This window comes from Cygnus atratus, chromosome Z (assembly GCF_013377495.2).
Source record: "Cygnus atratus isolate AKBS03 ecotype Queensland, Australia chromosome Z, CAtr_DNAZoo_HiC_assembly, whole genome shotgun sequence".
Lineage (NCBI taxonomy): Eukaryota > Metazoa > Chordata > Aves > Anseriformes > Anatidae > Cygnus > Cygnus atratus.
The window spans coordinates 40,220,619-40,234,157 of record NC_066396.1 but is presented as its reverse complement, the minus strand read 5'-3'; positions in this window follow the sequence as shown (position 1 = coordinate 40,234,157).

The following is a 13,539-nucleotide window of genomic DNA, read 5'->3' as shown; positions in this document are numbered from 1 at the left end:
CATCCACAGCTTCTCTGGGCAGCTTGTGCCAGTGCCTCACCACCCTCTAAGAGAAAAAGTTCTTCCTAATGTCTAATCGAAACCTACCCTATTTTAGTTTAAATCCCTTGTTCTATCACTACACCCCCTGACAAAGAGTTCCTCCCCAGCTTTCCTGTAGGCCTCCTTTAGGTACTGGAAGGCCACTATAAGGTTTCCCTGGAGCCTTCTCTTCTCCAGGCTGAACAAACCCAAGTCTTTCAGTCTCTTCATATGAGAGCTGTTCCAGTACTCTGATCATTTTTGCGGCCCTAAGATGACTTACTTGCAGTATAAGCCCATAATGTAATTTGTTCTCTGTTTAGTGTGTATGAAGTGTTTGAAACATTTTCTAATAATACTTGTAGTGACAGTACTACTCATGACAAAATGTCTGGATTACAGTATCTCATAAGTCACTATACTAAGCAGGGTGTGGTCTCCCAGAGAAAGGAAAACAATCCTCACTGTCTGGTAATAATAAACCTAAAAACTCAATTTGTATTAAATTTGTATTACATTCAGGCCTAAAGACTAGCCTACACAAACCAGATGAAAATATGTTATATGATGGTTACTAGATGGCTTCCTGCTATGATTTAGGCAAGGCTGTGATGTATTGCAAGGAAACACTAGGATATGATTGCATGTGGGGGAAAGAGTTCTGTCTCATTTTTTAGGGTGATGAATGATGTGTGCTGCTTTAACTTCCTTTCTTTCAACTTTCAGAAGGAAATGAGCATCCTGTTCAGCACTCTTCTATTCATGGCATTATCCCAGACTTCTTTGTTTAGGCAAATTCAGTGTGGATGGCCTTGATTCAGAGTAACATTTACATTTTGCCTATGTAAGTCAACACTTAGGTGGAAAAAAAAAAAAAAAAAAAAAAAAAGAAATGATAAAGGTTTTAGTATGTTGAACTAAATTTCTACAAGAAAAGATTTTCCTAAACAGTTGTTCCTTTTTTTTTTTTTTTTTTTTTTTTTAAGTAAGGTGAAAACTTAACTTTCCAGGGACAAAAAGCCCTAGGATTCCCTGTAAGAGAGATTTAATTACATTTACTGTCAAATCTGGTGCTGCCTGACATCATGTACACCAAATGCAAATGCACTGTCTTGCAGGCTGAAGGAGATTATGTCTGTTATTCTTGAGTGCAAAGGTTTTAGCTTTATTTTGTTCTCATTTTATTATTGGTTGCAGTTCTTATCCCCTCAGAGTAATACTCATTTGGGTTTATGCTTTGCACAAGGAGGTGCTGGTCCATTGAGATTGCAGTGGGAAGACACTGTAAGGTATCATGCAGAGTGCTGTTAATTAGAGCTAACACTAAGAGAGTAGCACAGGTAATCTTGCATCCTATTGGATGCTGGGAACCCCATCTATCCATCATTTTTACTGTCAAAACAGAGAGGCCTTCTGCTGAGAACTTCTTGCTGTCCTATTAAGGACAAGACTCTGTCACCAGCACCCAGTGAGAGCAGGCTGCAGGCTTCTCTGGTACAGTGAGCTGGTGAAATTAGTGCCATGGCCATGGGGTGCATGCAGCACAGCACAGCTGGGAATCCACTGTGGACATGCAGCACAGCACTGCATAGCATGGGTCTGTGCATACTCAGGTTAACAGCATCACTGACTCCTTGGTGCAGGATGGTCTTCTGGTCAGGACCAATACTGTTCCTGCTGTCAGAAATAATGCGGCCAGCAGGACTAGGGAAGTGATTGTCCCTCTGTACTTGTCTCTGGTGAGGCTGCACCTCAAATACTGTGTTCAGTTTTGGGCCCCTCACTACAAGAAGGATATGGAGATGCAGCAGCATGTCTAAAGAAGGGCAACGAAGCTGGTGAGGGGTGTAGAGAACAAGTCTTAGGAGAAGCAGCTGAGGGAGCTAGGGTTGTTTAGCCTGGAGAAAAGAAGGCTCAAGGGAGACCTTATCATGCTCTACAATTACCTTACAGGAAGCTATAGCAAGGTGGGGATTGGTCTCTTCCTCCAAGCAACAAATGATAAGATGAAGGAAATGGCCCCAGGTTGCACCAGGGGACGATTAGGCTGGGTATTAGGAAGAATTTCTTCACTGAAAAGGCTGTGAGGCATTGGAACAGGCAGCCCAGGGAGGTGGTTGAGTCAGCATCCCTGGAGGTCTTCAAAACCCATGTTGATATGGTGCTTAGTGACATGGTTTAGTGGTGGGCTTGGCAGTGCCAGGTTAAAGGCTGGACCAGATGATCTTAGAGGTCTTTTCCAACCTAAATGATTCTACACTTCTGTTCTGCAAGATCTCAGGAATCTCAGCTTGTGTTTTGGTTTTCATGGTCTTCCTCCAGGTCCTTCCAATACAATTTAATTACAGTTTAAATATTTTGTTATCAGTTAACCGCTGGTGTGTGGTAAAGTGGGATCAGCTTATACTCTAAACCTCACAGACTGAAATTGCTTATCTTACTCTTGCTATGACAGCATAGCTGGGAAAGCTCTGGGTCATCATAATCCCATCAGTCAATGTTGTCAAAGTTCATTTTTTTTCTCTGCCTTACCTTCTATGTGCCTCACCACCTGGCAATTTATATTTTCCAGTAACTTAGCTTGTGCTTTCAGAGTGCTAATTAATGGCTTTCAGCTCTGGGAAAGACATTATTTTATTTTTAACTCCAGCAAACTATTTTTTGAATGATTGTATGATTTTATGTTTCTAGTTCCAAACTATTTAATTCCACATTATTTTCTCTTTCTATGTTGTCAGTGTAACAAAATATACTCTTTATCTCACTGGTCTTTCATGCTTTGCCCTATGATTTTTGTGATGTTGATTCTTTGGAAAAGGTGGTCAGTCTTCCCATTTGTTTATACAATACCTGCCAAAGTAGGATATTTGGATAAAGTTACAATGAAGTCAATAAACCAGTGATATTTTGCTGCCTTTCATTTCCTGTAGACAAGTTAATCTTTAACTCTAACAGCAGATGTGCTTGGTGTTTTTTTTTTTTTTTTTTTTTTTTTTTTCCCAGTGCATGTCTACTGAATGAACTATTGCACCTGGACTCCAGAAAAAAAGAATGGATCCATGACATTTTCTTCTCTGTTCCACTGCATTCCCCAGGTTTACATGGGCTTCCCTTGCCACTTGACTTTTTGCATGAGCCCTCTTTTACTGTGCTGTAGAACAGTGAAACTGCATCAGTCTGCCCAGAAGCTGCAGTCCTTATGGCAGGAGTAATGGGGGTTAATAATAAAGGATCAAATGGGCGCTGAGCAGCTCTGAAGCCAGGATCTGCAGTTGAACTGCAGGACCGGAGTTGATTCAGTGAAAAAATGTGCCAAAGACCTCTTGAAAAATACTTAAGTATTACTTGACAGTGTTTTATCCGACAATCTAATCCTTTTCAGCAGATTGCCATTCAGCATTCAGACTGACATTTTTTGAATAAACCTGCCATTTTATTTAATAAAGGCAGAGACTCTTCCATCTAACAGACAAGAAGTTTAAAAGGCAGAATAGTGTTGTGGTTTTCTTTTTTTCCCCCCTCCACCTGAAGTTCATTTTTGTAAGAATTTTGAAGTTGATAGCTTTTCTTTCTGAAACTGCAGAGTCCAGGGTACTGTAGCTTTTAATGTTTTGTTGTGTTTTGCTTTGTTGTGTTTTCCTGACTTCCCCTGCCTGGCATTTTTCAGATGTCAGTTTTTGAGACTTGCCATCAGTCTGAGCCACCCCCAGCCTGGTAGCTTGCATTTCATACTGGTCTGTACCACAGCCTTAGAGAGAGACACAACAAACCTGACATCAGACAAATATCAGAGCAACACTTCCTCCTTTGCTGTTACAAAGTGTGGACAGGATGCAATATCTGCACAGAGCTCAGCAGACATCAATGCAGACGTACACGTTGGACTGCATTTGCAGACAACATTTACAGTGTTTTTCCAGAGGGGCTTTGAAAGTATGTGTCTGAGACCTACAAGTCTTTGGCTTTTGGTGCTGAAACTGATCCCCTGCTTGGAGCTGATGTGCCAGTCTCCATAGAAAGCATGAACAGAAGGCACAGGGAGTGATCAGCTGCACCGGGCTGGCCAAGGCATGAGTATGGAGAAGGGCTTGTCTTTAACCCGCTCGTCTCTACAGAACTGGTGACTTCTTCGGAGAAGGGACCAAATTCCTGTGCAGACAGACGTGTATTCCCCCTTCATTTAAAAACAGGGGGCACGTGGGTTCTTTTAAAAACAGGGGGCATGTGGCTCTTCTAAGATGGAGAGGAAGGAAGGGAAGGGGAGCTTTCTGTGTGTGCCTACAGCAGATTGTGTAGACTTAAAAATGAACAAGGCACTGAGCTGCATAGCGTAGGCCAGGCCAGGTGGAAGGAAACACGTAGATTTACATCTTCAGGTAAAGCATAAGTGGTCAAAGATGAGAGCTTGATGGAGAGGATGCCTCTTACTTTATATTCCCATGGCAGGGATATCATTGTGGGCAGAACTATCCACGTTCCCACATCAGATGTTTTTTTGTGCTTTTGCCAGCCTTGGCTGGCAACGTGAAATACAAAATGTATTATGTAGTCTACTGCCGCTTAAGTGGTACTACATATGGGAAAGAAAATTGGAACTGGTGCTGTTACTTGAAAAACAATCATTCCGTGGCTACTTTTTTTTGCTGATATTTTTCCTTCCATTACTCTTGCCAACAAGTGACACAGAGCATTCTGCAGAATGTGAAATCATTTTGGTGGAATTTTTTTTTTTTTTTTCCAGCAATTAAAGAGAGTGGCACTCAACAAACTTTAACCAAATACTGCCTTCCGCCAAAAAGCATTTATACTACTGTAACCCCAATGCCTACATATAAAGAGTAACACTTCCATTGAAATATTCTGATGTACCAATTCTAAGAAAAGCCTTCACATGGGATTGTTAGACTATATATTAACTATCAAGTTCCCATCAAATATCTGCATAATGTGGTTTCTCAATCTAAACTGTCCCAAGTACCTGTTCCTGCCCAAAGAGATGAACACCAGCTACCCACTCACGTGCACATGCATACACCTAACCTTTTTTACAATAGGATTTTAAAGGATCGTGCAAGCTGAGTGATACAGACCTTCTTAGCCAAGAGGCAGCACACATGGAAATAATCACACAAAACAGATTTGCTTTCCTGCAGTTTGTCAGTATAGCTACCTTTACAACACCTTTTACATGGACAAAAGCCACATATCTTCTTAGAGTGGTACAAAAGAGAAGATTGACCTGATTCCTCTTTGTGTCTGAAAGACGACCTGAACCAGCGTAGGCTGCGTTCCTCCTGACTGCACTCCATGAAAGAGTGGGAAACATCTCTTATCATCCCAGTGTTGTATCACACAAATTAGTTTGTGGCTTCATTTGAGAACGTGAACAGAGGCCAGTGTTGGTCACAACAGTACTAGATCATTTCCCAGCCTTTTTATTATTATTGTTATCATTATTATTATTATATTTTATTAATACTATTTTCAGCTTCAGCTGCACTAGTTGATCCTCTGAAATACAACTGCCAGTAATGGGCAGGTATCTTTACATTATGTGTAGTAAGCAGCCTGCTCACCTCAGCCTGTGATCCTGCTATTAATGTAAGCTAACTTTTAACCAGCTTTAATTGCAGGCAGATGTGGCTGACTCTTATGAAGAGAACAGTAATTTAGAAATAATGCAAGAGATGAAAAAAGGGAACTATTTGTTGGGGCTTTATGGGAACTGGTATTTGTGGGGGTGGTGAAGGGGAGGTGTATAAAAGGGAAATGAGTTACAGCAAGCCTCAGGTATTACATACTATTTTAAGTATTTAGTTCATAAGAACTGAGTTATCTGGAAATATTTTGCTCCACTTCTTTTTCCTCTGCAGTGGTTTTGTAACTGTACATCTTCTGGAGGAATAAATAAAAGCAGCCTTATGGGCAGGTGGGGACTGCAGGAGGACCCCAATCCAACCCCCTGACCAAGGCAGGCCCCATGGTGGGGTCAGACGTATTTGGTCAGGGCTTTAGGTGGTTTGGGCTCAAAGTCCCCCCAAGGACAGAGATGGCACAGGCTCTCTGGGCAGCCTGTTACACTACTTGGTTATTCTGCCAGGGAAGCTTTGCCCCTTCTCTCCATCTGGAAACTCCCCTATTTCTGTTTGTGGCCACCATTAGCAAAGGGCCTGGCCCCTGGTACCCCCTCAGAGGCACAGGAGATACCTCCAAACCGCCCTTCTCCAGCCTGGCTCCTGACGACTCTCCTCATAGGGTCTATTGAAGCCTTATTTATGTACATCGAGGCCAGTAACATCTACTTCCCATCCTCACCCACAAATACCGCCATTTTATCACAGAAGATTATCCGACATGACTTAGCCTAGGTAAATCCTTACTGACTCTTTCCAGTCACTGTCTTCTCCCTTGTGTGCTTGCTCATTTACATGAGTTCATGCTCCATCCATGATTTTCCCAGGGACCAAATATGACAACAACCAGCCTGCAGTTCCCCAGGTTGCTCCTTCACCCTTTTCTGAAGATGGTTTCTCCAGTCATTGGGGGGCTTCTCTCATCTCCATGACCTCCTAGAGCTGATGGAGACAGGCCTTGTGAGGATGTCAGCCAGCCCCCTCAGCACATGTGGGTGCAGCCCAACAGGTCCCACAGGTGTGAATAAGTCAAGAGCCCACATGAAAAGCACCAAAAGTACCTCAGCTTCTGTCATTAAATCATCCCCTCCACCATCCAGCAGCTGGTTCAACTCTGCTGTCTGAAAGTAACTTGTGACTAGTGCTGAACCACTAACTGTAGTGTCTTAGGCAGAGCTATGTGAAATATTTTGATATGTTGAGTGTCGTTCTGTTCCACCATAACTGTCATTTTCCACCGTTTGCTGCTTTTAACATGTTTTTAATTTTTTTGAGAGACTATTCCAGCCTGTGTCATTCATCTTCAGTTTGATGAAAGGTCCCCTTGTGAAGGATTTTCCCTCTCATTTAAAAAAAAATTTCCATATGTGGCTATTTTTAATGCTAGAAAAAAGCTTAGTTGGTGGAAGTTTGTCATAGCTTCATGCAAATTAACTGAAGTATATGGATTACACAGCTGAGCTGCCAGTCCAGCAGATATAATATTTTCTGAGTGCTCTTCAGGTTATCAGTAAAAATTCGTGCTTCAAAACTCAAGAAAGGTGGAAGCCTGCTGTACTGACTGCAGGTTTGATACGTTCATGGCTAAAAGCAACATGACTTCGAAAACAAAATCTAGTGGTATACAGTTCAATACTATTTTAGTTAGACTTGAAAAATACTGAGTTTGTGTGGGCTTTGAGGTTTTGGGGATTGCATCCCCATGAAGATAGACCGGAGACATTTAGAAACCGCTGTTCTTTCCCACAGTGTTTATTTTGAAAATTCTAATGCCAATTGAACCTGACAGATGCAACTGAGAGTTTCATTTAAAATAAAACCACAGATCATTTTAATTATTCTCTGACAAATAAATGGCAGCCATGAAAAAGCTATTATTTTTAAGACAGTTTCAGATTCTGAATTTACCAAAAAAATAATCTAAGAAATAGCTTGCAAACAAACAGCTACCAAAGTCATAACTGAAATACGTGATCTAATCCATTCTCTAGGCCCCACGTTCTCTTCACCAGCTGGGCTTCAATACCATTTCTACAGAGGAACTGAAGCCTAGAGACAGGCAGGAATATGGAAGAAATGATTCTGCTCATCCTTTCCCTAAATGAATGAGTATGCCTGTCAGTTATACGACAGTGCAGAAGTGACTGTGATCAATTTAAAACATATCTGTTTGTTTGCTTCTTATGTAAGCTCCTATAGAACCTAAGAAATATGTCCTGAGTATTATGTTAAAATAATGAAAACTATTTCTAAATTATGAAATTTAATCTACATTCATGGCTTAGATTGCTATTTTATCAGGAATGTCAGGTCATTACTTTTACACTTATCAAAATTGTAATATGTAGTAATTCTTATTTTCAATTGTAATTAATAAAGGAAAAAAGTATGTTTTTAAAAATTTTGCTGATTAGGAAGTGCCTAGAAAGATTTCAGCCGCTGAGAGAAACCTTTCATTTTCCCTGTGTATCTGAATGTTATAATCACTGTGTCATTTTAAAAGTTTTTTTCAGATTCAGTGTGGACTGCAGGATAAATTTGGACAGATAATCAACTTATGGATTCTCCTGCCTGTATGTGGTTAAAGGGTACCTTGCATTCTATCTTCAGTCCAGGTGGGAAGCTGGGGTTAAAAAAAGGCTGCCTTCAGGACTAAAGTGACTAAGTGGTGCTCCCCAGACTAACAGAAGTTAGTTTTACTGTAACTTCACTTCTTGTACCTTGGCCACCTAAAGTAAAGTTTAAGCAGGTCTGCCATTTTTACTATCAGATTTGCCTGTTCTTCCCAGCAGGTCATGTCATAAGGACAAAAGGAGTCAGGAGACTGTGAGCCAAGGAGGCAGGAATGGGACAAGTCTTGTTTGCTAAGAGAAAGACCACAAGACTGGAAGTGATGGAGGCAGACCTTTTTTTCTGTGCTCTCAGATGCAGTGGTTAAGCAGGCAGGGGAGATTTAAAAAGCAGAAAATGCAAAATGCTTAATTAGTTCTTGAATCCTTCTGGGAGGACAAAACAAAGTTCCTGTCCAGCCCTTCCTTGTTTTGGTCATCTGAAGAGAAGAGCTTCTGAAGGTCAGTGGCTAGAGGGAGCAAGCATGGGAGCGAGGGTATTATCTCTGTTACTAAATGCCTTGTTTTCTTATCTTCCTGGCAGGGCAGCAATTCAAATTAAATTTGGGGTGGGAGGTGGGGGGAAGTGGGCAGGAGGCCTGGTGCTTGTGTTTTGTCTCCTGGAAGATGTCTTTAAAGAAGATGTACATGAGTTGTGCAGTCCAGATTTTATTTATTTATTTATTCTAAACTCTAAATTTTATCGCTGTCTAGTTCCTCTGAAGAAGTTGTAAATCACGCAGGCAACAGCTGCTAATTGTTATGGAGCCATGTGCACAAATGAGAGGTTAAGTGATTTTGGTCTGAGCACCCCAAAGTAAGTTCATCTGGGGCTTGCTATGATGCAAGGCTTACAGGTGTGTGATACCTGCCTTAGACTTGAAAATGCATAAAGGATGGCTAGGATTTAACTCCAAGTTAAGGAGGACAGCATTTCAGCTCCTGCTTGTGGGGGTGGTATTACAACATCAACCTGATAATCTAGTTTTAAGAGCTAATTAAAGCTGAGCTTCCTGGCACAGGTAGCATGCCTAATTATAATCAGCCTGTTATTAAACAAGATTAAGAGTGTTACCTACAGAGAGGTGGTGGGAAGTCTTCCAGTATTAGTCTTCCATACTAAACTAATTACACATCAACATTGGGAAATCTCTTTCCAGCACCACAAATGCAATTCACACAAGTGGTGCCAAAATGCACTAAGGACTCACTTATAACCATTGATGACACCAAGCTGAGTGGTGCAGTTGATATGATAGAAGGAAGTGATGCCATCCAAAGGGACCTGGACAGGCTGAAGAAGTGGGCCCTCATGAACCTAACGAGGTTCAACAAGTCTAAATGCAGGGTGCTGCACCTGGGTCAGGGCAATCTCAGACATGAGGACAGACTGGGAGAAGAACTCATTGAGAGCAGGCCTGCAGAGAAGGATCTGGGGGTTCTGGTGGACAAAAAGCTCGAAATGAGCCAGCAGTGCGTGCTTGCAGCCCAGCAGGCCAACTGCGTCCTGGGCTGCATCAACAGAGGGGTGGGCAGCAGGTGGAGGGAGGTGATTGTGCCCCTCTGCTCTGTCCTTGTGAGGCCCCACCTGGAGTGCTGCGTCCAGGGCTGGGGCCCCAGCACCAGAAAGATGTGGAGCTGTTAGAGTGGGCCCAGAGGAAGGCCACGAAGATGATCAAGGGGCTGGAGCACCTCTCCTATGAAGAAAGGCTGAGAGAGCTGGGGCTGTTCAGCCTGGAGAAGAGAAGGCTCCAGGGTGACCTTATTGCAGATTTTCAGTACTTAAAGGGAGCTTACAAAAAGAATGGAGAAGGACTCTTTATTTGAGTAGATAATGATAGGACACGAGGGAATGGTTTTAAACTAAAAGGGGAGATTTAGATTAAGGTTTAGAAGGAAATTTTTCACTTAGAGGGTGGTGACGCCCTGGCACAGGTTGCCCAGAGAAGCTGTGGATGCCCCATCCATGGAGGTGTTCAAGACCAGGTTAGATGAGGCCCTGAGCAACCTGATCTAGTGGGTGGCATCCCTGCCCATGGCAGGGGGGTTGGAACTAGATCATCCTTGAGGTCCCTTCCAACCCAGGCCATTCTATGGTTCATGATTCTGTGACTGATGCTAAACCACAACCTTCACTTTCCCTTCGTATCATAGACCAGTTAGTAAGAGAGGCTTGGAAGCCATATGGCAACTTCAGCTCCTGACCCTGATGTGTAGCAAAGGAAAGCTGATTGAAGAAAAAAAAAAAAAGAGAGAGAGAGATACAAGGTTTTGATTCAGAAAAACTAATCTTGGTATTGTTAGTGAAGACTTTAATTATTAAACTTTTCTCTGCTAATCAATTTCTGAAATACTGCAGGTGTAAATGAGACAACAAGGCTAAGGTCAGGTATCTGAAAAACAACCAAATAAACAAACAAAACAAAAAAAGTAAGTAAGATTAATACAATTACATGGCACAAAGTAAAATTTTATCACTTGTGTGGGACTAGAGCTCCCACTAGAATTGTTTGAATATCCTGTAGTGGAGCGTGGCACATTTTTAACAGATTTTTAACAGATGGCATCTGGTCAGGGCCCTTCCTGACACTGTATTTTTATCTGAGTATTTTTTCAGTATCTTATCCTTACACAACTTGGATTTGGGGGAAAAATCTATTTTTAGATACTTCAGCTTGACTTTTAGGATTTGGTAGTGTTCTTACTTTTTATTGTCTTGACTTTTAGTATTTGGTTGTATTCTTAATTTTTTGTTGTCAAGCTCTGTTATAGTAATAGAAGATGGTCAAACTAAAATGACTATTGGGAGATCCTAGAAGAAACCTGCCAGGTGTAGGACTCCAACATCAAAGCTCAGCTTCAGAGCCACAGAATTTAAAAGAGGGCATTGAGCAACATGTTTCCCTGACCAAAGACACTGTAACTTAAGGCAAGGCAAATAAGGAACACTATAACACAACTTCACAGGGACTGTTTGAGGTTATTACACAATCCAGAAAAGGTGGGGGGGGGGGGGGGGGGGGGGGGGGATGAGTGGGAACAAAAACAAACAAGGAAACAAACAAGAAACCTCTTATTTCTGTGCAGAGTAAGAAACTGTCTCTCTTCAGTTAAAAAAAATAATAATAATAATAATAGAAAGACTCAACACAAATGAGAAAAATTACTTGATAAATCGTGTTAGTATAGATTCTTGGAAAGTGAGTAATGGTGTTTGGAAAAGGTTGAGTGAATGATCTGAGATAAACAACATAACCTAAAGGGTATAGTATTTTTCTGTCTGCCATCTACATCACCTGAAAGGCTCCTTGTCTGTCAAAAGCAGGTTACTATTACATTACTACACTGCAGTCTAAGGCAGTAAAAGGACAATTAAGGAAACATATATTGGAAAGAAGATAATTTGAAAAATATGAAAACTGGTCTACTATGTTACTGAACCTTTAAGCTGAGGATGAATGGTATTGCCAACTCATGGAAAGCCATTTTATGTAATACTATTTCCCATATTATAACTGACTGAAGAGGTGCTCACTGTAACATTAGAACTTCTGCATATTTTACAAGAAATCCACTAATAAAAATGTTAAGACTAAATGAAGCTATAATTAAATACAATCAAATATTGCAACAGAACTTACATTATGTTTGTTATTTTTATGGCTGCCATTCAGAGCTTGCAATAGCACTGAACCTGGAGGAAGGGATTATGTCCTTTCCAGCACAGTACTAGGATGAGGGAGAAGACAGCCTCTTCATTCATTTTTATTTTCTAATGCATAGACATTATAGCCAGGGTGCCTATGGTTAGTTGTCGTGCCCCTTAAAAATGCAGCAAGTCACAGCAATCTGTATGGCTAGCTTACTCGTAACCATAGTGTTCAGCTTGAAGGTTTCCTGTTGTTCTTTGTTGGGCTAGCTAGGAAGCAGTCAGACAGCCAAACATCCTTCCTGTCAAATCGAACGTAAAGCAGGATGGAGGTTTTAGATGAAATCTAAAATCCCAGGTTTCTGGGATAAAATCAACCGTTGAGCCCAAAGGCTGTCAGACTAGTGACTGCTAGTGACACAGGAAACTTGGTTACCACAATTATTTGCTTGCATCTGTAAACCAAACAAATTGTTATTACTGGGGCCATTCAAAGTGCTTATGTGTAAGTATGTGCGGGGAGAGGGTTTGTTCCTTTTTTTAGAGCTGACCAAGAGCAGTGCCTCCAATGCACTAAACTGTTTTGAAAAATTCTACTATGGAAAATTAAAAGACAAGTTACGGGAAGTTGAGAAGGACATGTATTTCTTCAACAACTTTTTCTCTGGATACTCATTTATTCCCAGAACTGGTTAGCTGGTCTAAGAAACTAAAACATCCTTGAAACATGGAAAAAAAGGTTTGGGGGGGGGGGGGGGGTATGGTTATTTAGCAGACAATGAAAACCAATTTCCTTCATAGCTGCCCAAAGGCTGATACTGTCACAGTTGCAAGGCCTACTGTGAGCTGGGTGGATGCAGCAGGGACTGGAGGATATAAGTACCCATGGTCACAGCCTTGATTTTAACTTCTTAGTGCCCTGTACAGCTCCAAAACCCAGCTTTAGTCCTTGTGCAGGTATCTGTGTTGCCTTCTTCCCTCAAAAGGAACCTGAAGCCGATTGGAGAAAACCTGCATTTTTCTTGCTTTAAGCACTACTATATTCAGGATCAATGGCTGGAAGTTTGATATAATCATAAAGTTTTTAATTTTTAGCTATTGCTACCACTAAAGCTGATCAAGTCCAGAGTTTTCAGCACAGCATCAAGGTTAGCTGGTCGCTGCACTGTTTCGGTTGAGCTTTTTCTTTCAAGCTCACTCAAGCCAGTACCACAATTTTACTCACATCTTCTAAACATCTTGTAGAAAACTGAGATCAGTTATGAAATACCAACTGCTAATGTCAATAAGAAATACAATCTAGGTTTCATTTATACTTTGTTGGTGCCACAAAGTTGCTTGACTTTGAGATGGAGATTATTTTGGGTAAATTTCTTGGCAGGTTCAACAAAATCTGAACATAAGCTAGATTGCTTTCTCTGCTCATTATAAGTAGCTATGGTGTCTTTATGCATAGTTAAAATACTTTTAATTGATCTATTAATTTCCTTTTACATATTCATTACTTAAGAGATGATTATTCTTTTCATTAAATTCCCTTTCTATATCATTTAAAATCTACTAGACTGGGGCTTCTCTTCTACAACTGTTTTAGGGTGTTTTTTGGGTAGTTTACATTCCCCAGAAA